Here is a 27,513-nt window from a genome sequence, read left to right on the forward strand (position 1 = left end):
TGGGTGTAAGGAGAGGAAAGGGGTTCTGGAGAGGGGAGGAAGAAGAGGAATAGAAAAGACGAGGTAGACAGAGAGGAGGGAGAGAACGGGAGCTAGAAGAAATCGAGGACACGGAAGAGACATTGTTAATTGGTTCGAGAGGAGGGAGGGGGAGGTAAGGCGGGAGAGAGAGAGAGAGAGAGAGAGAGAGAGAGAGAGAGAGAGAGAGAGAGAGAGAGAGTGGAGTGAGGAAAAGGAAATGAAAGGCATAGGAGGAGTAAATGAAGGGGGGGGGGGGGGGAAGCGAGTAGATGATATGGGGAAAAATAGATGAAGGAAAGGAAGGAGATCAGGAGGAAAGGACAAGAAATTCAGAAGAGGAGGAGGAGGACGAAGAACGGAGAACATAGAGAAAGGAGAGCATAGAAGAGGACAGAGAGATTAAATGAGAGAGCGGGAAATGAAGGGGAAAGAGAGGGAGGAGGATACTGCAGAAGAAAACGGGAGGATGAGAATGAGAGAGGTGTTTCAAGAAGAGAGCAGAATTGGGCACTGAGCAAACTCTCTTAAACAGACAAAACATGTTGCAGGAACCAGCAGCGTCTGCGCTTTTTACGAAATTTTCAAGGACCTGAAGACAGCAGCCCTTTGACTTCCTCCAAGATCTTAAAAAATGCAATATCCAGTCGATCTGTGTCCTCACCCTATTCCGAAGGGTAGTATACCGAAGTTCCACCAATATTCCAATTCGAATCGCTTCAAAATATGTAATGAATATAGTTAAGAGAAGAATTATTCGTACACACTCGAATCCCGGGATATGTTAACAAGTATTACTCGAGTTATATTCAACTTCAATAACACTACACCTTTAAATAGTAGCGCAAGTGGCAATGATGCTAGCGGGGTTTTTTTTAGCGCTTTTGTTTCAAGTTCAAAAAGTTGCTTTAAGACTTCGACTTCGTGAGTGTTCAGGGGAAGTCTTGAGAAGATCAACTCTAATGACAGAATTTGTTCGAGTCTAGGGATTTTCACTTCGAAGAATTTCCCTACATTTCACAGTTCCAGGTTGCTCTCCTGTGTGTGTGTGTGTGTGTGTGTGTGTGTGTGTGTGTGTGTGTGTGTGTGTGTGGACGAACGCAGCAGAAAACATCAGAGCAGCAGCAGACTGATGGTTGATGTTGCTGTGGTAATTGTTGCCTTAGGGGAGAAAACCCCCGCTCCCGAGCCTGTACGTCAAGCCTCACCACACCAACTCTCTCTCTCTCTCTCTCTCTCTCTCTCTCTCTCTCTCTCTCTCTCTCTCTCTCTCTCTCTCTCTCTCTCTCTCTCTCATAGGACTTTGGGACCATGTGTGTGTGTGTGTGTCTGTGTGTGTGTGTGTGTGTGTGTGTGTGTATGTGTGTGTTTGTACTCCGTCGTGGCTAAAAGGCCTTGAGATTCTAGATTATCAAATGGTCCAAAGTTTCGTCCAGTCTATCTACTGTGATAACCAGAACTTGGCTCATCTCCACCTGTCACGTGCATCTGTGTGTGTGTGTATGTGTGTGTGTGTGTGTGTGTGTGTGTGTGTGTGTCCTCAGCGCTCCCCTCCTCCCGCCCCAAGCCCCAAGTTAATCCCCGGCCCCTTTATTCGGGGGCTACACAACGGTGATTGGTACAGCAACGTTATACCGGTCCGCCACTCGCTCTTCCCCCCACCCAGAACCGGAGCTCTTACTACTACTACTACTACTACTACTACTACTACTACTACTACTACTACTGCTGCTGCTGCTGCTGCTGCTGCTACTACTACTACTACTACTACTACTACTACTACTACAACTTCTACTACTACTACTACTGCTGCTGCTGCTGCTGCTGTGTGGTGCACGGCTGAGGTAATGTGTATCACAGACGGAGGAACAGACGGAGTGAAGCAGAGGCTAAGATGAAAAAATTATATGACGAAATACTTGTCCAAGTTACGAATGAGAGGAATCGCTGGTACATACACAGTCGTGCTTTAGACTTTGTAGACTTCCTTTCTACCTACACAGGCTTCCTTTCTGCCTACATAAACTTCCTTTCTACCAACACAGGCTTCCTTTCTACCTACGAGTACCTACGACGAGATTCTGTCAGAAGGCAGGTGATGGAGCGTAGCGCCCACCTCACGTCTTGCCTGATAAGTGCTACTGTGTCTTTCTCCTTTATACCTTCACAGACTTATCAATCCTGTGCTACTCTGGAACTGTCTTTATCCGTATGTTAAGTTTTCTTTTAGATATATTTTCTGTGGTTGTTCCGGTTCAACTTTCGTCTTTCTCTAGGTAGGACTTTCCCACCTAACTGTATTGGACTCTTGTAAAGGTGTGATTACAGGCTCGAAAATTCTCTTTCGTCCTTAAGGACTCTTAAGGATACTTAAAGATTCAGAACATAATTCTTGCTGCCCTTAGGTTCCTGCCACGTCGTCTGTCAAATGTCTTTCTCTCTCTCTCTCTCTCTCTCTCTCTCTCTCTGTTTTTTCCCCCTCAAGTTGGAGAGATCGAGTTCCCTCGGCCTCTCGTGTCAGTTCAGGTCTTCCATACCCTCGATCTGGCTCGTCAAGCGTTACGTGTACATTCTTCCCTCCATCGTGTTCTTCTCTCCATCGTGTTGATTTCCTTTTGATTTGGTTGGCAACCAGACGACGCAGCGTTGTCCAGTTTTCCTTCTTGTGTACACAGTGGACGTTTTCATTACCAGCTTTAGGTCTCCCTATATGAGAGAGAGAGAGAGAGAGAGAGAGAGAGAGAGAGAGAGAGAGAGAGAGAGAGAGCGAGAGAGAGGGAGGGAGGGAGAAAGCAGTCAATCACGCTCGAAAAGTTAATCCGAAATTTTGGTTTCAGAGGAAGTGAGGTCTGGCAGCCAATCACGGGCTCTCAGCTCCCCTCCCAGCCTCCCTAACACCGCCCCTGGTCCGGACACCCACTCACTGAATACGGCAGGGAGCAAGTAGCGGTGGATAGCTCTGGTTAGGGAGGAACGAACTAGTCGCAGGCCTCTTGCTTTGGGGAGGAACTGGCAAGCTGTGGTCCGTGAGGACCCACCAAAGACCTCTTTGGTCATGGGGGAGGAACTGGCAGGCTGTGGTCCGTGAGGACCTACCCAAGATCTCTCTGGTCATGGAGGACCCACCAAAGACCTATTTGGTCATGGAGGACCCACCAAAGACCTATTTGGTCAGGGAGGACCCATCAAAGACCTCTGTGGTCAGGGAGGACCCACCAAAGACCTCTGCGCTCAGGAAGTACCTGGCAGCGCCCTTCTGCGCCCAAGAAAAATCCGAGGCTCTCTCGACCACCTTTGTGTATACACGTCGGTACAAGACACCCGCACTCTTCACGTTATTCCGCTGGGTCGGACACAAATGGCCCATCTAACAAGTGTTTGTTGTAAATTAATGAGTAATTTGGTTATGGGAGAGATAAGCGGTGAGGGGAGACATGCCCGGGGTGAGGAACGAGAGGAGGGGAGCTTACTGTGAGGAGGGGGAGGAACAGACGGAGGCAGGGGAGGTAGAGGTTTCCAGCGGATGTGGGGGTGTGGGGAGAAGAACCCAGATGATGTGGAGGGGGAGGTAAGTTCGCAGTGAGTGGAGAGAGTAGAAAGATGGAGGGTGTGGTTGTCAATGAGGGAGGAGAGAGAAGCCGGGAATGAAGAGGAAGGTCCAATAAAAGATGAGAAAATTAGAAAAGAATATATAAGAATTTTGAAGTGTACACCTTGACCAAGAACTAGAGATACCAGATCAAAATGATTATAGAGATGAGAGAGCCAGTGTCAAAGGTAACATAGATGGCCGAGGAATTCTCTCAATAGCATTAGAATTATTTTGTTATTAACGACCGAAAGTAAATGTACTCTAATTAATAACGCTCTCGATGGTTCTGATAAACCCAAGGACTCGCAACATTTGTCTTATTGTATTGGTTAAAATGTGAGGATTAGTTCAGTATGATATTGCCGTGACTAGTGACAGATCTGTGTGATATTGCCATAGCTAGTTATAGTTCAGTATGAAATTGCCAGAGCTAGTCACAGATCTGTGTGATATTGCCATAGCTAGTTATAGTTCAGTATGAAATTGCCAGAGCTAGTCACAGATCTGTGTGATATTGCCATAGCTAGTGTCGGATCTGTGTGTTATTGCCATAGATAGTGACAGAAGTCTTCCTTTCCTGTCATATTCTAGTGTCTCCCTCACTGGGTGTCTGGTGACTGAAAATTGGTATATCTGCTCTCGAGTGAGAAAGGTGTATGGAGCATCTATGTATGGCGAGTATGTCCGGGATTTTGTTTACAATATTTAAAGAAAAGAAAAAAAAAGGCTTTGAATCAGAACACTGAAAAGCAACGACTTTGCCTCCCTGCTCTGTATTCTCGTCTTCATAGTCGTCCCAGTTTCGAACAGACTCAGAATCAGTGGATCATAAATCGAAAAAGAAAAAAAAAAAAAACACACCCCTTACACTTCATCCACATTAGAAACATTGCGAATCTCAAACGAACCACTCCCAAAGCAGACGATCGAAGCAGCTCCACTGAAGGAATGATCCCACCGAACAGCGAAATTTCAACTCTGTGAATCCCGAATTAGCGAATCGGCCGGGAAGTGGACGGGAACCACTCTCCACTCCACCCTGGCCTTTGAAACCCCCAACCGTATTCAATTAGAACGAGGAATGGTGGGAGCCACAAGTGTAGAGGGGGGAAGGGTTGTGTGTTGGGAGGAGCAGTCTAGCTGGCTGCTGCTGCTGCTGCTCAGTTCATCACATAATAATATCTATTTAGGAAGGGAAAGGGTTTTGCCGAGTCAGATGACCAGATACGATTAAATGTTTTTGTGCTGGTGGGTTGGTCTTTTGATCTCGGGTCTGCCTAATGGTGACGTGTGTGAGCCGAGCAGCACAAGGCGGAGGGAGACTCGATTACTCCCGCTGGTTATAGTGCTGATGTAGCAATTATAGTCTTAATTTCTCTGTATATAGTTAAGATCATCCCTTACACACACACACACACACACACACACACACACACACACACACACACACACACACACACAGTGTACCGATTGGCGTCCTAGCTACGTCTCTTCGTTGTATACCAACTGACTTATATTTCTCTCTTGTCTCTCCCCTGATGATGTGATTATTACACGAAAGTGCGCTTGGGAACTTATCGTGTTTCATTTTCCCCGTGGACTCGTAGGAATATCTTGATCACGCGCAAAATTGTGATCCTTTCCAATATATATATATATATATATATATATATATATATATATATATATATATATATATATATATATATATATATTCATAATTCGCGCGACACAGGCTCTTTGGAAAAATCATTTCCCGTAATTCCCTCTCCAATAATTACCTGCGAAAGGGAGAACTCAACTCTTCAGAAAGAAAATTGGAATATGGCAAATTTCGCCATCAGTATCGAGCGGGAACTCTCTCTCTCTCTCTCTCTCTCTCTCTCTCTCTCTCTCTCTCTCTCTCTCTCTCTCTCTCTCTCTCTCTCTCTCTCTCTCTCTCTCTCTCTTGCCTGTCTCATCCCTGTATTGTCTGCTACCATGGCAACGGCTGGTACCCCCCCCCCCCCCTGTAATCTCCTCTGTCAATATCCAGCAAGTTATTCAATTATTTCTTTTGATTAAGTCTTCTTAACTACATCTAACTATCCTGATCACCAATTCCAACGCGGATAATCAGTGCTAACGAGGCACGCAGTTCTTCTTCAACTCGGGTGAAAATTGCTCTTTTAAAAAAAGAAAAAAAAAAAGGATATTCGCGTCGCAAATCTTCTCTTGTCCCACGGATGGGCATTTTGGTCCCGAGATGTCAACCACGAACTTCCTCCCTCCTACACCCGAGTGTGAGGCCGTCAGCTGTCCGTGATGACGGTCAGTGAACTAGACTTGGATAGCCTCTTAATGCACTCTTTATCCAAGGTGGGAGAAGACTCGGACACATGTATGGGGGACGTCGCTAGTGGTAAACGCCACGATCCATGGTCAGGACTATTGGGGTGGCTTCAATGGACCCGAGGTTATCTGGGGGAGAGAAGTTACTCTGGCTAGGATGGATGGGCGGGCGGAGGGAGGGAAAGGGAAGGGACCGTCCTGGAATGGAATGGCTGTCCTGGAAACACTGGAATAGTGTTGTCAGACGGTATATCAACAAGGTACGACGTTGCCTCGTCGTGGTAATGGCTCTCCCTTCTCTCTCTCTCTCTCTCTCTCTCTCTCTCTCTCTCTCTCTCTCTCTCTCTCTCTCTCTCTCTCTCTCTCTCTCTCCCCCCGACCGACGCCCGTCGCCTTCCCGACTCCAGCAGCTTCGTAATCACGACGACGGAAGATATTGACACTTAATGAAATTGATCACGGTTGGCTGGGGTCTTTATTATCAACTTCCTCAGGTGGTGGTGGTGCTGGAGTGAGGGAGGGGGAGAGAGAGAGAGAGAGAGAGAGAGAGAGAGAGAGAGAGAGAGAGAGAGAGAGAGAGGAAGGGTGGGAGGAGAGGAGTCGTCTCATATTAATTATTGATCGTTGCTATGGTGGTGATGGTGGTGGGAGGAGGGAGTCCTGCTGGAGGCTACCAGTAGGGTGTTGGAGAGTTAAGTGATGGTGATAGTGGTGGTGGAGGTGATAAGTGATGGTGATAGTGGTGGTGGAGGTGGTGAGCGATGGTGATAGTGGTGGTGGAGGTGATAAGTGATGGTGATAGTGGTGGCGGAGGTGATGAGTGATGGTGATAGTGGTGGCGGAGGTGATGAGCGATGGTGATAGTGGTGGCGGAGGTGGTGAGCGATGGTGATAGTGGTGGCGAATGGTGTATGTGGTGTTCGTTGACATAGGCCCATCTTGGCTGTTGGCAGCGATGGCGATGGTGGTGGTAAGGCTCATGATTGAGGTTTGACAGTGGTACATGAGGACAGAAAACAGGTGACCTGATGGGATATTATTTCACACGGGACGATTGTATCCATGTCCATTCCCCTACACACACACACACACACACACACGTGGTGCTGTGAACATAGTCGACTCCACCTTTGCTTCTGGCCGACGGCACACTGTCACCTGGTCAATTGAGCTTTGTATCTGGTCGACTGGACATTCTGCATACACGCACCAGGCGAAGTAAACACATATGTTGCCGTGGTAGCCAGGGATATGAAATGGTTAGGTGGTGTAGGAGGAAAAAGAAATAGAAAGAAGAGGAGGAGGAGGAGAGGAGGAATAATAAGAATATTGATAGAATTAGGAAAGAGAGTACTCCAAAGGGATAAAGTCACCCTAACTAAAGGTATCAATTCACTTGTCGTAAAGGACGTGTACGTCAGAACACCTGACACCACACATGAGAAGCTCCACAGCTTCAACAGAAGTTTATGTCATCGACTCAGAAGAAAAATTGAAAGCGTTTACGGTCGAAGATGCACCTCATGCTCGCGTGGAAGAATCCCTCCACCCAGCCTCTTTTTATCCATTTCTTTCGACGTCGTAAACTCGCTAAACCCATTGTAATACGGTGAACCAGTTTAGGGAGTCATGTCTCTTTCGCTCTGTTGATACTTTTTTCTTTTTTTTTTTTTTTAGTTGGAGGCTCCTCCAGTCACGGAAAAAAACTCCACGTCAAGGCCTGGCCTTAATTGAACTATAGAAAGTATTATGAAAGGGAAAAAGAAAAGACTAAGGAAAAGTATTTACGAAATTTGGAGGAGGCGAAAATCTTGTCTTCAAGTGTGCCGGGTCTTAGTTATTAGGAAAGACATGAGAGGGTGGAGAGGTCCAAAAGCTTGAGGGTTTAGGTGTACTGATGAGACTCCTTCAGATTTCCCACCCTTTTGGTGCCATCAACGTTAAAGACGTCTACAGCTGTACAGAATCGGCTGGACCAAAGAAGCTAAAGATTGCTTGTGGTTCGGTGGTCGTAGGAGAAAAAATATAATGTCTTGTTATTGTCATACACCATTTGATCAATTGAATCACTTCCTTTATCTATAAAGGAGTAACAGAAGGAAATAGACATTCATTTTCCTTTTCCGGCAACTGTGTCTAGATCTCAAAATCGGAAATGTCTAGCGACCACGGCATAAACCAACGAAGCAGAAAGACAAGCCTCTCGAGCTATAAAGCAAGGGAATCTAACCTCAAGAGAGGATGATTAGATTCTAACAATGATGGGTCGACGTTTCCTTGTTTGGTCGGGGCGTTCGACCAGTCCTCTTTGAGTCAGCCTCCTGCCCACCTTATAAGACGTTTTCATCCCTCTCTCTTCCAGTCTCTCGTACCTAACAATCCCCATTTTCCCCATCCCACAACCCATCCTCATCGTTTTCTTCCCCAGTTCACCTCATATCCACATCTGATACCTCCACCTCCCTTCCTCCTCCTCCTCCTTCACCATAACCTGGTCGCATGACCTCCTATCTCCCCAGCTTCTATACCCCGCTCTGATGTCAGACAACACTGCTCTCCGGCCCTCCTCTCACCCCGCTGACCCTCCATATGTTCTTCCCACAGGCACCATCATCATCATCATCATCATCATCATCATCATCATCATCATCATTATCATCATCATCTCCAGCTTAATACGACCGATCCCAACCCCCGAAATCTCCCAGCACAATGAATTCCCCTGAATACACCACAGGGCCTCCTCCTTCCTCATCATCAAAGTTAGATTCCCAGGCACCCCAGCCTCTAGTACCCCGCTACACCCACCCCTCAGTTCTCCGCAGTCCTTCGCTTCAGTAAACACTCCTCCTTATGTGTACAACCTCCTAGTTCTTACTTAACAAGAACTTCCCTTCCTCGTTCTAACAGACCTTCCTCTCTGTTTCAGTTCGTCACTACTTACATTTGTGAACTCCCTCACCAGACTCGCTTTGTCTTCGCTACCTCCCCACGCCTCTCCACTCTCCGTTCTACTCATTTCCTCCCAACGCTCATTTGATTCCCTTCTCCCTTCCCTCCCTCCCTCCCTCACCTCACCTCTCCTCGCCAGGACTCCCCCCTCCTCCTTCCCCAGCCAGCGCCCTCCAGAGGTCTGTCTGTGACACCAGGCGAGTGTCTTCCCCCAGGAGTTAATATCAACTTGACTGTGTGACTTGTCTTCATTGTAGAAGTTTTGAACCTCTGGCGCCGTTTGCACAGGGATCCTGCCACCTTGAGATCCTTCCGTTATATCCGGACACCTGGGTGGGCAGGACTCTCCCACCTGCTAGAAAAAAAGGAGATGAGGGATAAGACTGTGTTCGACGGAAGCCATCATAAATTAGGGAGACTTCGAAGCTCATGTCAAGACATCCACAAGATGTTTCAAAGAGGGACGAAGATATTGAGATGATTGGGGTATTTTGGAAGCGTCCTGTCTCTCTTATTTTTAAGCATTGGAGGATGATCAGTATATATATATATATATATATATATATATATATATATATATATATATATATATATATATATATATATATATATATATATAAACCGTGTTTGTGTGTATGTGCATACTTTTTTCAGGACCGAATTCAAGCAGCTAGAGGCTCCACAATTTGGGTGTAGGTGTTTCCGAAACTGGGCAAGGTTTAGGCTATATAATTTAGGCCCTGAAGGCCGTTTTGATGCCTCCAATAGCTGCCATAGACTGTAGAGTAGGTTTAGTTCACAGCAATCAAACAAAATTGGCAACTTAGCGGAGTCTCAAATTAATAACGCAGGTACTTAAGGATCGAAGGCAGGATCCGAGGGTACCAGAGCTTGTGGACAATGTTTTAAGCCATCGCACGTTGGCTGTAAGTCCTTGTTGAGGCCAAGGAAGGCCTCAGAATGCGACCCCAGCCTTATAGAACACACTTGAGTCCACTGCATTCATGAAGAATTGGTGACCGAGAAGGATCAGTTGGTAAACATTAAAACCCTGTCACGTACGTTTCAAGAAAAACGAATCATGCTTTGAGTTATCGCCCCGAAAACAAATAAGTAAAAATCACTGACGTTAGTAAAGCTGTCAACAGACGACACTCGATCGACTGACTTAAAGTAATCTTAAAGAAAAACAAAGTTCCACTACCACGGACGGTGGCATGGTTAAGACGCAGAAGTGAGGTCGCGGAATAAAAGTTGAATTCCTGTTAATTACATATGTCTGCTAACTGGTCCTATGTCTCGTTTTACATGTAGCGTTTACATAGGGTACCTGTACGTTAATCCTTCCGTCCTTTCCTTATGAAGCTCGTATTGATTTCCGAAATTACGTATGTATGAACGGGATGTGAGTTGATAGACAATTCGGTGTTCCTATTGTTAAGCAAACTTGTGTACGATTATGAATGGAAATTAGGACTTTTTTTTGTGTTCTACCCAAGAAACGTTCTCAAGGCGGTGGTTCTTCTCCCTCTTACCTTGTTCTTCGAGTGTTTCCACTCCATGGCCTCTTGAGAACATTACATATTCATGGTCCCTTCACAGTTTCGGAAAATGTATTTTAGAAAACAATTCAATGTCGCATTTTCTTTTGCTTATCCATTTTCCACTGATTAGAAGGTGATTTTCTCAACTTAAGGAAGAGTTAAGATTTGTGATTTAGATAATTTCACATCATCTCTATTATTATTGTTATTTCGGTACTCATATCTATCAGTTTCAGGTGATGTAAGTTGATGCTCGTGAACCAACTCTTTAAATTTTGTGATTAGTTCCCATGTTCTACACACTGCCAGAGGACGGGTGAATGTGAGCTGGGCTGGGCATATCATCTCTCCCTGTGGTCGAGACGTGAGCTCAAACCGTTGACTGACACCTATCAGGGGGCCTCGGAGAGGGGGGTCAGCTTGCTGTCATAGCCTCTCTTGACGTGACAGGGGCATCAGGTGGTCAGGGAGCATACCGCCTCTCCTGGAATGCAATGGCCTGCCGCCTGTCACGTCGCTGTCATGTGAACTCCACCGCTTCCCATCGGGTATCTTGCTGACGTTAATGTAGAGAGTCATGGCGAGTCTGGTGTCAGTGTGGTGACTGACATTTTGTCTTGTACGTTTCACGATTGCCTTGAATTCTGAGCTCATGTCCATTGAGGACTTAGTAAACAGTCTTACGAGTCGCACACACACACACACACACACACACACCCAGGCTTATGCATTGCTCATTAGACTTGGGGTGAAGAGGTGAGTAGAGCAGCGATAGAGAATGAGGTTATGTTATAACACTTAATGATAATGTTATTAAGAAATGCAGATGTGTTCTGAGGCCTGGTATTACAAGCTGGGGTCTCTGGGATGCAAGACCCGACTTTCGAAATGTCCTCACAGAGGCCACAGTGTTGTGTGGTCATCCCTTGTGAAGCTTGTAGTGGTGTCGTGAAGCTCATTCTTGGTGAAGCTCGTTGAGTCGTGAGTTTCATCCTTTGTGACACTTGTGGTTGGGTGAGGTTGATTCTTAGTGAGGCTTGTGGTGTGGTGAGGTTCATCCCTTGTGAAACTAATGGGTGTGGTGAGGTTCATCCCTTGTGAAGCTTGTGGTGTCGTGAGGTTCATTCTTAAAGAAGCTCGTTGAGTCGTGAGTTTCATCCCTTGTGAAGCTTGAGGTGTCGAGAGGTTCATTCCTCGTTCATCGTATGTAGATAGTCGAGCTAAAGATATAGCATATTTCCCTAACTACTGTGGGTGTAGCGCTCGTGAATAGCAAGTGATGTCTCTTCTCGAGCACAACCCAAAGACGAATTCAGTGAATATTACATGACGAGTCTTGCCTGTCTGGTGATGTTTGGTTCAATAGTAACATCATTCGTTCTTTTGATTGGTCGAACGGTTTCAGTGAGAGCAATTATATATGGTCCGAAGTTTATAGGTCAAAGAGTATGAACAATCTTTATCATTATAAAAAAGTCCAACGACACAGATCAGTTATTAGAATTCCGTTCTGTATTACACCTGTCGTGTTTGTTCACCGTTTGGGTTTAATGACCAAAAGGTTACGGATTTGGTGATGTTTTGTCTGGCGTGCGCAGTAAAGGGATCATCACCGCTGTGTGCCTCTCCCGCAGCCAATGGCTTTGACTGCAAGCACGACCGCATCTGTACAGCTACATGCATGAAGACGATGAACGGCAAATGTGGTCAAGACTCTAGTGGTATTATCCGTAGTTGCTCGTATACACTCTCTCTCTCTCTCTCTCTCTCTCTCTCTCTCTCTCTCTCTCTCTCTCTCTCTCTCTCTCTCTCTCTCTCTCTCTCTCTCTCTCTCACGCACACACACTTAACCTTTCTAGGAAAAAGAAAACCTTGTTTAGTGTACCCATTGAAATAGACAGTTAGATCTATTGAGAATGAGAATGTGAACATTTTGAACCTTATAAAGCCAGTTTGTCGTATTGACTGAATTCGGGCTAGACACATGAAGCATCAGTGTTGGTACACATAGACCTCTTTTTTTTTATGCTTGTTATATGCTGATGATTCTGCCGTTGATGATAGTCATTAGATGCAAATAAAGACTGAACACACGTACATACACAATTGTTCCTGGTGTGTGTGCCTTCAACGCAATCTATTGATCGTGCAAATAGCTGTCATACAAACCTGTAGTGTGGACTTAACCTTCTGGTTGCTCTGGTACCTTGCTCCTCATTGTCCTAATTGGCTGCTGGGCCTGGACGTTTGTATTCTGAAGTTAATATGGGACAGCTGCCCTACTTTGAGCAAGGAACAACCAATTTGTCGATGGGATTGTTAAGTTAGAGGGGGGGAAAAAATAACTTTGTTTTCCAGCTTGTAACTGTGATATTTTGTTTGCAGTCACTCCTCTTTACAACAATGGTATCGTAGATTTATTCTTTTTATATAATAGTTTCATGAGAAGTTTATTCCTTCTCTCTACTTGCTCGTAGTTGTCATTAATGGCATTTATTAATTCCCAGATACTTTTGACACACACACACACACACACACACACACACACACACACACACACACACAGAAAAAGGAAGAAAAAAAGGACGAAGCTTTCTGTAAGAGCGCACAAAACAATCACAAACAGACGGCAATCTCGTCGAAAAGTTATACCCGGATCCACGGAGCCGTCGACAGGAGATATTCGGAAAATCAAACACAGCGCTGGAAGCTTTTGGAGGCGTGCGTCACAGGTGCGTGAAATGGTGAGGAAAAATCCACCCGGAGTCTAGGATCTGCACAATTGTGTCAACACGGGATCTTACGCCCCTGATGCAAGGGTGAGGAAGGTGGTCGCTTGTTGCAAATCAGCCTATATATATATATATATATATATATATATATATATATATATATACTACAAAACTACACGTTTTACCTTTGTTTTGTGATATAGACACACATGAACTGATGAACGATCATTTGAGCTGTTTCCAAAAACGTGAAAGCTTACCACGTGATTATTTTAATACAATATTGCTCAAAAGGGGAAAATTCATGGCGGTAACAGGTCCTTGGAGCAATTTTGGCCCTGGCGTCTTCTAACCAATGAATTGTTTCATGAGACTAAAGCAATTTTCCCGTGCCGGCGTTGTTAGAACAATTTGTATTTCGTTGCCAGCCCGCGAGAATGAGCGTTGGGACCCCAGTCATGCAAAATTAATTCCTGCAGAAGGTTTATACCTTTACGCGCATGACCCTACCACCACCACCACGACCACCGCCATCTGAACTGAAATGGATTTGATTATTATACAAATATAATGAGAAATTCCTCGAAAATATTGTTAAGGAAATGAATTCCCTCTCGTACTTTGTGCTGGTGGCTTCACGATTGCGTAAACCTTTCAGTACTGAAGCATTTTAGAAGATGAATTTTCGCAGCTATCGTGACCAAATGGTTTTAAAAGTGGATTCCACACCCGAGCCTCCGTCTGCGACCTCACAGTACCTCCTCCGTCTGTCCTCAGATGGAACCTCCCATCAGAGGAACCCATCCCGTATAGCGTCAGCCTCCTTGTGTTCATTACGTCTCTAGTCGGTATCTCGCCTTCGGGGTAGACGACTCCTCATCATGACCTGGCTCTGTACAGTGTTCATCCTCCTCCTCCTCCTCCTCCTCCTTGGTGTGAAACTCCTTCTTAAGCTCCTTCGGTCCATTATTAGAGTGGTCTCTCCCCATCCATTAGATTCCTTTTCTCCTGCCTTATTCTTACTCTCTCTTACGTCACATCCTCCCAAATGGTACTGTCTCTTTCGTTATCTTCTTTATATATATATATATATATATATATATATATATATATATATATATATATATATATATATATATATATATATATATATATTTATTCGTCGCATCCTTTGCAGCCTGCGTCAACCCAGACTCCTCTCTCTCTCTCTCTCTCTCTCTCTCTCTCTCTCTCTCTCTCTCTCTCTCTCTCTCTCTCTCTCTCTCTCTCTCCCTCCCTCCCTCCCTCCCTCCCTCCCTCAGTGGTGCAGCAGCAGCTGCAGCAGACCTCGGGGACCAACCGCTCTTCACTGGGCACCGCCATCGATGAACGCCCCCGTCACCCTCCCCTCAGTGACGTGGTGGCATTCGTCAGGCATTCCCCACTGGGGAGGTAATTCAGCCACTCCCCTTGAAAGACTGGCGCCTCTGCTTTTGTGCTTTTCGAAGGAATATATATATATTTTTTTTTTTTGTTCCTTCCTACCTCTTCCCAAAGCCTCGTTGCCTCATAGCAATTCTTCATTTGAAGTTTTAGATATTATTTTTTTATTTTTTTCATTTTTAGTTTTCGAACTGGAAGAAAACGGTAACAAAAGGATTTTCAGTGATTACGTAGTACCTGTTTGGTAATTAAACACACACACACACACACACACACTGTTCGGGAAGGCTTTCCCTATTCTTCCTTATCACAGCTAAACTTTCCCTTCCTTCCTTCCTTCCTTATCAAAACGGCTTGCAAGATCATCCCTGGGTTACCCCTCTGAACGCTTCATATCACGAAGCACACAGCACAATGACCACGTCGTCCGTGTCTTCGCACTGGAGGTAGAGCACCATGCACACCACCATCGCATCTTGCCATGCAGGATCATTCGCCCTCGAGTTGCAGTTCGGGGTCATAAATGCATCGAAGTCATGCTATTTCGTACACAACGGTGCTACAACAGACCCATCCCAAACCATTTTGGACATCATTGATAACTAGTAAACAGTGTATTGACTTCCAAATTTGTGGTTTTGTGAATTTTATCAAATATCTCCCATTTTCACAGCCCCTTGTTTATTGGTGTGTTTTACTTCAGTAAGCCTTTCATCATTATGTTACTATTATCATCATTTTGTAGTCTGTTATTATTATTATTATTATTATTATTATTATTATTACTATTATTGCTATTAGTAGTCGTATTATTATTATTATTATTATTATTATTATTATTATTATTATTACACATTCACATTCTTTTAGCATATTCAGAGATGAAGATTATTGTACAGTTTTATAATCATTGATGATGATAGTGGTTGGGATGGGTGTATATACCTACCGCGCTCTTTGGGAGCTCGTATGACTTCGTCGGGGGGGTCTTGGTGCTGAAGGGAAAACGGGCTTTTCGTAAAATTTCCAAAGGACTCGGGATGGTCCCGCTCAACGGCCATGCATGATAGATCCCGCGCCAGACTTGTCAACACAGGAGTTTGAAAGTCGTGTTTGGATGACTCATTGAAGTTTTATGTCCTCGAACACCTACCTGGAGATAACCTCCACTTTTTTTTTTCAACCTTTTTTGAAGGTAGAAACATTAAAAGGGAGATCGAAACAGTCGTAATGATGGGGTAGATTTGAGAGATAAAACATCAAGTCTTCGGCTTAAGGTTACGAGATGTCGTGAAATGCATTTAGGACCTGAATGGCTCATATTATAGTACCCAGGGAGTTAACGTTTTGCCTCTGTGGCTTCGAGGATGATGTTGCTCTGTTCTTGGAAATATTGCGCATTTTCCGCTGAGGGCCGAATTTTGGCGCAAAAATTCTCCCTCGTCTCAAATGAGAGTTTAATCTAGAGGGAAAGACATAAAACAGATACGTTTTATTATGTATTCCGGGTAACCACGACAATTTTGTATATTCTAATTCTAAATATTAACAGCCAAGGAAATTTGACACACACATACAGTAGCTTACGTGAAGAGGTAGTTTGAACTTACACAGAAGTCATTTTAATCTCCTGTTAAATATGAACATATTAGGAGTGAAGTTCCTTCAGGGTTTCCGCCTCCGGATGTGCGCGGTCCTTCACCTCTATAACTAACTGTAGGTCGAGTCAGATGGAAAGAGAAAAGAACGTCCTTCGAACCGGATTCGAACCAGTGACCTATGGATAACTGTTTTGTTATGCCTCCTACAGTCCACCGCTCTACCAACTGAGCTATCGAAGGAACTGACAAAGGGGAAAGTTCAGGTGAAGAACATAACGCCAAGGCTTCCCTCCAGGTTCCTCATACGGGTCACCTCCGTCACCAAAAGGATCCGGATATCAAGCGAACGGTAAATCAGGCATTACCACTTGCCTTCTCGTATGCGAACGTCCATCCTCGTTCATGAGGATCCCCCAACACACACACACACACACACACACACACACACACACACACACACACACACACTCGCTGTTGCAGGTCGATGGATGAGATGAACATCTGCATTAGTCAAGATCACGTCGGTCTCTGTGGTACAGCTGTGGCCATATTAGACAACAGGTGCGTCTCTAAGGCCCATAAGATGGATCATGGAAATGGCGAGATTGAAGCCTCCTTCCCATTGGCTCACCCATCATCATACGTGACCCTTAACGAGCAAGATGTCCTTTTAGAAGTTCTACGTAAACAACGAAGTCTCACGATGATGTTTTACGTAAAGGAAAAAAAAATTGCAACTCAGTTAATGAAACACATTCGTTTTCTTGTCAAATAGTAAAGTATATTTGTCAGTTATACTTTTCCTGTGATGATGTGCGATCTCCCAATCGTGTCTTCAGCATCACTGGGAGACTCGATTCAGGTAAACCCAACCCAAAATTTTGTCCTTCGAACCGGATTCGAACCAGTGACCTATGGATGTCTGTCTTGAGATATTACCAACTACAGTCCACCGCTCTACCAACTGAGCTATCGAAGGAACTGTTTCAATAAGAGATTTTGTGGCAAGTCATGATGAATGCCTCCAGCTGTGAGACAGTTTAACCTCGTCATCCTGCTGGGTGAAGGGAGGCAGCGCTTGCTTCCGTTATGGTAAGTGCGGGTGGAGAGCAGGCTGGGTCGATGGCATCTCCTGGTGAAGACGAGATCCATTTCATACCTGCGTCGCCATGGAAAAAACTCTGAGGCAACAGTAAACACCAGGTAATATGTTGGTGATACAGGGGTCCCGCTGGGGGACGGAGGTCGAGAAGTCACTAAGCGTTCACTCTGGTCTGGCTCCTCCTTCCCCCCGACACTGTGTGATCGCCTGGGAATGTTGGACCTTCAGTCGTAATCTCTCTCTCTCTCTCTCTCTCTCTCTCTCTCTCTCTCTCTCTCTCTCTCTCTCTCTCTCTCTCTCTCTCTCTCTCTCTCTAACACTGTGTGATGGCTTTGAAATGTTGGCCTTTAGTCGTAATCATACCCAATTCTTGCACAATATGTTATCCAACAACAGGATCCCTTTTTGAGGGGATCTTGAAACTTCTTCGAGGCCGCAGTCCACACAAGAGCAGGGATATTATAAAGCCCAATTGAACTAAAAGGTTCTCGACAAGACTGTACTCCTTTCCGTTCGTTGATGATTATACAAACTCACCGTAGATGACTGCTCACCCGCCGTGTAACCACACACTTTATATTTGTTTTTCTTTTCATACTATTCGCCATTTCCCGCGTTAGCAAGGTAGCGTTAAGAACAGAGGACTGGACCTTTGAGGGAATATCCTCACCTGGCCCCCTTCTCTGTTCCTTCTTTTGGAAATATACGAACAAAGTGCATATGAACGCGCACCTTCATAGAACATACAAACCTCCAACAGCCAGGATCGAACCCGGGACCCCTGTATATATTTATTATCAAGGAAAAGCTAAAAAAATCTATATTTATTATCAAGGAAAAGCTAAAAAAATCTATATTTATTATCAAGGAAAAGCGAAAAAAATCGACGACCAGATAATGGGCCAAGACATTACCCAGCATCACTTTATAACCAAGAAGCGCGCAGCGCTACATGTACATCCGCCTTTTGGTACTACCGAGCCTGCAGCTATTCCCTGCTGCTCCACTGACGTATGCTCACGCTCGTGAAGATGATTTTATGAATTCAAATCGAAATGGTGTGACGACCTTGAAGGTGTCTTACACAACCTCCCCACCCGTAGGAAAAGAAATGTTGGACAACATTAGAAATTCAGTAAGAGTCTGAGAGAGAAAAGGAAAGTTGTGCGGTCATTTTGACAATATATATATATATATATATATATATATATATATATATATATATATATATATTTTTTTTTTTTTTTTTTTTTCAAACTATTCGCCATTTCCCGCGCTAGCGAGGTTGCGTTAAGAAAAGAGGACTGGGCCTTTTTTGGAATATCCTCACCTGGCCCCCTCTGTTCCTTCTTTTGGAAAATTAAAAAAAAAAAACGAGAGGGGAGGATTTCCAGCCCCTCGCTCCCTCCCCTTTTAGTCGCCTTCTACGACACGCAGGGAATACGTGGGAAGTATTCTTAATCCCCTATCCCCAGGGATAATATATATATATTATATATATATATATATATATATATATATATATATATATATATATATATATATATATATATATATATATATATATATTCAACCGTGCGTACACAGCACTCCACGAAATTTATGGCTCTGTCTCTGAACATTAGAATGCAGCCTTTGTTACCCTTTATGGCCAAGCTGTGGTCTCCCTGGAGTCTGCTGTACATCATGAGGGACCTTCTATATTATATTGTGAGGCTGCCAGGTCTCGCCTATTTTGACTTCGTGAATTAATTGTAAGCTGTAAGGCTTTTGAAAAGAGGCCTTTGGTGACCTCAGAACAGTTTCCAGGGTCAAGGTACCGAGAGAGAGAGAGAGAGAGAGAGAGAGAGAGAGAGAGAGAGAGAGAGCGAGAGCGAGAGCCAGACCAGAGTGAACGCTTAGTGACTTCTCGACCTCCGTCCCCAGCGGGACCCCTGCATCACCAACATATTATCTGGTGTTTAATGTTGCCTCAGAGAGTTTTTTTTCCATGGCGACGCAGGTATGAAATGGATCTCGTCTTCACCAGGAGATGCCATCGACCCAGCCTGCTCTCCACCCGCACTTACCATAACGGAAGCAAGCGCTGCCTCCCTCCTTCACCCAGCAGGATGACGAGGGGTTAAACTGTCTCACAGCTGGAGGCATTCATCATGACTTGCCACAAAATCTCTTGTTGAAACAGTTCCTTCGATAGCTCAGTTGGTAGAGCGGTGGACTGTAGTTGGTAATATCTCAAGACAGGACATCCATAGGTCACTGGTTCGAATCCGGTTCGAAGGACAACATTTTTGGGTTGGGTTTACCTGACTCGAGTCTATTTCCCTCTGAGGCTGAGGACATGATCCGGGGTCACATACTATCACAGACCTTCGGCGTGGTGTTATCACACCTCGTCAAGAGAAGCTTCGCTGATAACTGTAATCTACCGTTGCATATATATATATATATATATATATATATATATATATATATATATATATATATATATGAAGGTGTTACTGGACTGGCCCCTGCTTGTGGTTTGGCTGGAAGCGAAAAATCGCTGCAGCGTGGTTTTTATCAGTAGAATGTAATATCTTCGAAGAGCTTGATTCTCCCTGGGAGTCTATCCATTCCCTGCTACTGATTGTAGTGCAACCTTGAAGCTGCTGGAGCACATGGAGAGATTGTCTGGTGATTACACACACACACACACACACACATATGTATCCCTGGGGATAGGGGATTAAGAATACTTCCCACGTATTCCCTGCGTGTCGTAGAAGGCGACTAAAAGGGGAGGGAGCGGGGGGCTGGAAATCCTCCCCTCTCGTTTTTTTTTTTTTTTTCCAAAAGAAGGAACAGAGAAGGGGGCCAGGTGAGGATATTCCAAAAAAGGCCTAGTCCTCTGTTCCTAACGCTACCTCGCTAACGCGGGAAATGGCGAATAGTTTAAAAGAAAGAAAAAGATATATATATATATATATATATATATATATATATATATATATATATATATATATATATATATCCAAAGCTTATACTTGATTCAGGTACCAAAAGATTCTTTTCCTTCGAACCGGATTCGAACCAGTGACCTATGGATGTCTGCTTCATTTTAAACCGACTACAGTCCACCGCTCTACCAACTGAGCTATCGAAGGAACTGTTTACATTAGGATCCGTGAAAAGATAACACACTCCTTCACAGGTATCAGGCTACCTGCTGGCCCCTCCCGCTGCTCTAGCGTGGCGTGAGGCGACCTTTGCTGACCCCGACCCATGCTTCTGGTGATCACATTTCTTGTTTGACCTACGCACCAGAACCTTAACTGAAAAGGTCACGTACCTTACTTAATTGACCTTCCCGCCTGAGCCTCAACTGACAAGGTCATGCGTCTTACATATTATTATTTACATATGTCTTATGACTATTTGTTCAAGATCTTTTTGTGTTCGTGAAGATGTAAAATATTACGAAGGCACTCGAATCTTCGCTTTTCATTCTTCCTTGTGGCTACCATCATATTGGTGTCATGTCAGTTACGTCGAAATTATTTACGATCCTCTCCTTATAACACGACTGTCCGTGTCTGCTCTTCATGTGTTATCTACGTCTATTATCGTAAAGCAGACGATAAGAAATTGATCATAGTATTGTTAACACATTGATAACATTCAGGTGGATAAACCCTTAAGTAGGATACAATCCCAAATGACAGGAATCGACTACATCTCTTTGAACCTTCAACTTCTCCAAGTGGTATTGGAAAACATGTCATGACGCCGATTGAATCCCGTGTTCAACAATATTAGGAAAGTGGCTTTTGACTCATGACTTAGTCAGTCAGTCAGTCAGTGGGAACCAGTAGTGGAGACAGTTACGTGAGAGTACGGCTCAGTCCTCCATATATCAGTGTCTCATTGGGCTTGAGGGAAGGGTACTTGATGAATCAGATGATAAGACGATTAAATGTTTGTTGTTGAAGATCTTAGATCTCTCGCGCGGGATAAGTGGAGAGGTGTCTCAGAGCAGCGTAGCTCAGTCAGACTCCTCCAGTGTTCCGTCCCGCACTCATGTAATAGTCATGGTTTTAAGTTTCATGTATATTAAAACTTTTCCATATGGGCACGTGAATAAGGTCTGTGCACCCCATTGATCTCATGGCACTGCTTCAGTGGATGCAGTGAGCGTCGATGTTTTGATCTTCAGGATGGCGAACGATTGTGGCGTAGGCACACAACACCCTACCTATGTTGCCTTCGGTTTCAGCACCTCGAAGTCATCCACTTTGACACATGCTGTTATCTTGCTCGAAGCCCAGTAACAACAGATTTCTCATGACTTCATCGTACTCTAACGTTGATGGTGGATCAATTCGATTTTCAATTTCAGCTCTTTTTATTTTGTATTGCCAAATTATGTGGTAGGTGTCGGGATTATTTTGTATATATAAGGCATAGAGTAGAACATATATAGCTTTACGTATACACTTTTTATACGTAACATATATAAAGGAACTTTTAACTTCAGCTTCAGGAAAGAAGGAAATCAGAACAGCATCAGTGGAACGTATAATGTGGAGAGTGAACTCCTGGACAGGCATTGGACGAGGCTATGGCTGTCGGGTCTTATATATTGTGGAGGCAGATGGTGGATCTGTGGGGAAGAATTCTAGAATTCTTCAAACTTCCTTTGGACAAGTGTTGGAGGTCTGATGACTTCCATTGATGACGCTACTCTAATGAATTTAAGTTATCACCCATCACTCAAACTTGTCGTCACGAGAGTCTTATTAAAAGCACGATTTTTTTTATATTGTTTTATCATGCCACGATGATGCTGTTTTCTCCTTTTAGTATTATAATTCTAAGTTCATTGATACCCCCATAAGACTGGAAAAACGTCTTTTTTAACCACTCAGTTGATACAGGTCTATATGATGTTACACACGCTTCCTGTGCCCCCCCGGGTCTCTATATCAGAAGGTGTCTGAAAAAATATATGCAACTAAAAATGTAGGATTTGATTCCAATATTGTACCAGCTGTGTCCCCCCCTCATCGACCTGATAGCGTTCCTACGGCCATCTGCGTTTCCATTCATCAGTTCCTCTGTCAGTATCCACCACGTCATCAGAAAATCACCCATCTCCCTAAATTCTCGAAATTACTTCTATCCTGATCAACGATTCTGACTCGGGTAATTAACCACTGGTAGCGAGACACACACACACACACACACACACACACACACACACACACACACACACACACACACACACACTAACAGCCCTTCAACAGCAGAGGATAAGATGTGGTTTTAAGATGGTTCACGTCCCGAGATCTTCTGTCCCTACGGACTGGGTTTTGTCCACTGGTGTCAACCAGGAACTTCTTACAGGAGACTGTTAAGTTGTCAGTTGTCGGGGTACTTTGAGGACAGTCATTGAACGAGGTTGTTAGAGTATGGATTGAGGACAGTCATTGAACGAGGTTGTTACGAGCTATGGATTGAGGACAGTCATTGAACGAGGTTGTTACGAGTTATGGATTGAGGACAGTCATTGAACGAGGTTGTTACGAGTTATAGACTGAGGACAGTCATTGAACGAGGTTGTTACGAGCTATGGATTGAGGACAGTCATTGAACGAGGTTGTTACGAGTTATGGATTGAGGACAGTCATTGAACGAGGTTGTTACGAGTTATAGATTGAGGACAGTCATTGAACGAGGTTGTTACGAGTTATGGATTGAGGACAGTCATTGAACGAGGTTGTTACGAGTTATAGACTGAGGACAGTCATTGAACGAGGTTGTTACGAGTTATGGATTGAGGACAGTCATTGAACGAGGTTGTTACGAGTTATAGATTGAGGACAGTCATTGAACAAGGTTGTTACGAGTTATAGACTGAGGACAGTCATTGAACGAGGTTGTTACGAGCTATGGATTGAGGACAGTCATTGAACGAGGTTGTTACGAGTTATGGATTGAGGACAGTCATTGAACGAGGTTGTTACGAGTTATGGATTGAGGACAGTCATTGAACGAGGTTGTTACGAGCTATGGATTGAGGACAGTCATTGAACGAGGTTGTTACGAGTTATGGATTGAGGACAGTCATTGAACGAGGTTGTTACGAGCTATGGATTGAGGACAGTCATTGAACGAGGTTGTTACGTGTTATGGATTGAGGACAGTCATTGAACGAGGTTGTTACGAGTTATAGATTGAGGACAGTCATTGAACGAGGTTGTTACGAGCTATGGATTGAGGACAGTCATTGAACAAGGTTGTTACGAGTTATAGACTGAGGACAGACATTGAACTAGACTGGAAAGGCAGCTATGGATTATGTGTGCAAGGCGGGAGAGGACGTGGACACATGTGTGGGAGGCTACAGTGATGACACGTGTGGGAGGTTACAGTGATGACACATGTGTGGGAGGCAACAGTGATGACACATGTGTGGGAGGCTACAATGATGACACGTGTGGGAGGCTACAGTGATGACACATGTGTGGGAGGCTACAGTGATGACACATGTGTGGGAGGCTACAGTGATGACACATGTGTGGGAGGCTACAATGATGACACGTGTGGGAGGCTACAATGATGACACGTGTGGGAGGCTACAGTGATGACACATGTGTGGGAGGCTACAGTGATGACACATGTGGGGAGGCCACAGTGATGACACATGTGTGGGAGGCAACAGTGATGACACGTGTGGGAGGCTACAGTGATGACACATGTGTGGGAGGCTACAGTGATGAACACAGTGATTCACATCGAGAATCTTAGCCTTAAACATGAACCGAAGTTTTCAGGGAGAGAATTTACACACAAGAATATCCCAGAGAAGAGAACGGAGACCGAACGGAAGAAATTATGGGGTTATTGACGAAAAAGAAAATATTAAGAAGCCGATGTTGCTATTGAAGTAGCATTAGGTGTTGATCTATGGTAAAATCCCGACGAGGTGTTCACGAAGATCTCCCACTCCCGTCGTACACCAGCAGCAGGAGTACCAATCACCAGCACCTGCAGTAGTAGTAGTACCACCACCACAACAACCACCCTCCCCCCTTCGAACTCGACCCCCGACGCAGACCTTCGGCAGGAGATCTGCCGCGCACCTCCGTCCTCCGTAATCACCACGCGATGACGGAAGTAATTGACACTTAATGAAATCGGTCACGGTTGGCTGGGGTCTTTATTATCAACTTCCTCAGGTGGTGGTGCTGGGGGAGGGAGGCAAGGCGAGGCAAGGAAGGAAGAGTCCGGTCTCTCATATTAATTATCGATCGCTCGTATGGTAGTGCCCGAGTCCAGCAGGAATGAATGGTTGGGTAGTTTGCTACCACGTATCGAGCTGGTGGGTGGTAGTAGGTGGGAGCAGGTGGTGGCAGTGGGTGGTGATGGTTGTGGAAGTGGGCTGTAGCGATTGTAGGAGGAGGAGAGGAGAGGAGAGGAGAGGGAGAAGGAGGGAGAAGCCTCACTTCTCAGTTGTTGTTCGTTGCTCTGGTTGTGTTGGCGTTTAGGACACGGGAGTTCCTGCAATATATGGGGCGGTGGTGGAGAGAGGGTGGTGCTGGGGAGAGAGGGGAGGTGAAAGGGGAATGGGGGAGGAAGGGGACACACAGTAAGCCAGCTGATATTAATTATTGATCGTCTGTAAAGTTGTAGTGGAGTGGAGGATGCGTTCCTGGAACTCCGGTTATGATGTTGGGTGAACGCTAGCGAGATCGGAGCTGTGGTGGGGTTGGTGATGGTGAGAGTGTTTGGTGGAGGGAGGAGATGGTGATGGATGTTGGTGGTGATACCAGTGGTAGTAAGTGGTGGAGGTGTGGTAGTGGTGGAGATGGAGTTGTCGATGGATGTGGTCGTAATGATTAACTAAAGGTTTTTTTGGTGGCAATGATAGGATTGCTGTGGTCATGATGGGGTGGAGGGGTTTTGGTTGAGAAGGTGGTTGCTGCTGGGGAAGGTCTGATGCACCTGTGGTGGTTATAGCAGTGGGGATTGTAGTGGTGGTCGTCATCGTGGATGGGTTGGTTGGTTATAGCAGTGGGGATTGTAGAGGTGGTCGTCGTCGTGGATGGGTTGGTTGGTTATTGAAGGGGGGATTGTAGTGGTGGTCGTCGTGGATGGGTTGGTTATTGAAGGGGTTGTAGTTGTAACGGTAGTGACTGATTGTAATGGTAGAAGGGGGAAGAAAGAATTTGTGATGGTGATAAATGTCTCTTGTAATAAATTGTATTATTAGCAGTAGTTGTAGTGATGATAGTATAAGTTGTAGTAGTATGTATTATTAGCAGTAGTTGTAGTGATGGTAGTATAAGTTGTAGTAGTATGTATTATTAGCAGTAGTTGTAGTGATGGTAGTATAAGTTGTAGTAGTATGTATTATTAGCAGTAGTTGTAGTGATGGTAGTATAAGTTGTAGTAGTAATGATAATGGTAATAATGCTAGTAGCACTAATGCTACTAGCATTAGTGGTTTTAATAGCAACTGTAGAGGTAATAGTATGACAACCAATAGTGGTAGCGATAGTACTTGTAATGAGAATAGCTGTAGTTGTTTGAGTAGTTATGATAGTTAGGGGAGATAGATTGGACATAGTACAACAGTAATAGTCACCAACACAGTCACCAGTAGGCTGTCAAACAGTCGCCAACACAGTCACTAGTAGGCTGTCACACAGTCATCAGTAGGCTGTCAAACAGTCACCAATACAGTCAACAGTAGGCTGTCGAACAGTCACCAACACAGTCACCAGTAGGCTGTCAAACGGTCACCAATACAGTCAACAGTAGGCTGTCGAACAGTCACCAACACAGTCACCAGTAGGCTGTCAAACGGTCACCAACACAGTCACCAGTAGGCTGTCATCAGTCACCAACAGTCACCAGTAGGCTGTCAAACAGTCACCAACACAGTCACCAGTAGGCTGTCAAACAGTCACCAACACAGTCACCAGTAGGCTGTCAAACAGTCACCAACACAGTCACCAGTAGGCTGTCAAACAGTCACCAACACAGTCACCAGTAGGCTGTCAAACAGTCACCAACACAGTCACCAGTAGGCTGTCAAACAGCCACCAACACAGTCACCAGTAGGCTGTCAGACAGTCACCAACACAGTCACCAGTAGGCTGTCAAACAGTCACCAACACAGTCACCAGTAGGCTGTCAGTCACCAACACAGTCACCAGTAGGCTGTCAAACAGCCACCAACACAGTCACCAGTAGGCTGTCAGTCACCAACACAGTCACCAGTAGGCTGTCAGTCACCAACACAGTCACCAGTAGGCTGTCAAACAGTCACCAACACAGTCACCAGTAGGCTGTCAGTCACCAACACAGTCACCAGTAGGCTGTCAAACAGTCACCAACACAGTCACCAGTAGGCTGTCAGTCACCAACACAGTCACCAGTAGGCTGTCAAACAGTCACCAACACAGTCACCAGTAGGCTGTCAAACAGTCACCAACACAGTCACCAGTAGGCTGTCAAACAGTCACCAACACAGTCACCAGTAGGCTGTCAAACAGTCACCAACACAGTCACCAGTAGGCTGTCAAACAGCCACCAACACAGTCACCAGTAGGCTGTCAGTCACCAACACAGTCACCAGTAGGCTGTCAAACAGTCACCAACACAGTCACCAGTAGGCTGTCAGTCACCAACACAGTCACCAGTAGGCTGTCAAGCAGTCACCAACACAGTCAACAGTAGGCTGTCAAACAGTCACCAGAAGGTTACCAGTCAACAGTCAACGACAGATCAAAGACACAGTCTTTACCAGCAGGTCGCCAAAATAGTCACAACAAACAGGTCAGAGGGGGGTAAAAATATAAACAATGCAGTTTGCCTCAAACCAAATAAATAAAAGTCGATTTATCTACTTTTTTTTTTTCCCCCCCTACGAAATTGCCAGGTTTCACCAGTGTAAATCTCCCGTAATCACAGCCATTACCAGACTTTTCGCCAACAGATCAAGGAGGGAATCGCTGGCAGAACTGTTAACCACTCAATTGGGTTCCCAACTACCCATCCCCTTGTTTTATATGATTACCGGACATATTTTCATGGAGCTAACGCAAAGGCCGGAACGTTTTTCAATCATGGATGTGGTGTATGCCAGAAATTTAGCAGTGGTGTTTATCTGACCCCCAAATGCCAGTCAGGACTAGTTCTTTAGAGTATGTATATATATATATATATATAT

General features: G+C 44.9%; 4 non-coding genes across 4 annotated transcripts; 1 reads left to right on the forward strand and 3 right to left on the reverse strand.

The window, feature by feature from the left end:
• Positions 1-16,340: 16,340 nt before the first annotated feature.
• TRNAY-GUA (transfer RNA tyrosine (anticodon GUA)) lies at positions 16,341-16,432 on the reverse strand. Its single transcript is given in 2 exon segments — positions 16,341-16,376; positions 16,396-16,432. It is a non-coding gene; the product is annotated as a tRNA-Tyr (tRNA).
• A 644-nt stretch (positions 16,433-17,076) lies between these two features.
• Positions 17,077-17,171, reverse strand: TRNAY-GUA (transfer RNA tyrosine (anticodon GUA)). The gene is made up of 2 exons: positions 17,135-17,171; positions 17,077-17,112 (listed from the first exon to the last, which is right to left on the reverse strand). It is a non-coding gene; the product is annotated as a tRNA-Tyr (tRNA).
• Positions 17,172-19,481: 2,310 nt separating this feature from the next.
• TRNAY-GUA (transfer RNA tyrosine (anticodon GUA)) lies at positions 19,482-19,577 on the forward strand. The gene is made up of 2 exons: positions 19,482-19,518; positions 19,542-19,577. It is a non-coding gene; the product is annotated as a tRNA-Tyr (tRNA).
• A 769-nt stretch (positions 19,578-20,346) lies between these two features.
• Positions 20,347-20,440, reverse strand: TRNAY-GUA (transfer RNA tyrosine (anticodon GUA)). Its single transcript has 2 exons — positions 20,404-20,440; positions 20,347-20,382 (listed from the first exon to the last, which is right to left on the reverse strand). It is a non-coding gene; the product is annotated as a tRNA-Tyr (tRNA).
• Positions 20,441-27,513: the final 7,073 nt, after the last annotated feature.

Source organism: Panulirus ornatus, chromosome 12 (assembly GCF_036320965.1).
Source record: "Panulirus ornatus isolate Po-2019 chromosome 12, ASM3632096v1, whole genome shotgun sequence".
In the NCBI taxonomy this organism is placed as follows: Eukaryota; Metazoa; Arthropoda; class Malacostraca; order Decapoda; family Palinuridae; genus Panulirus; species Panulirus ornatus.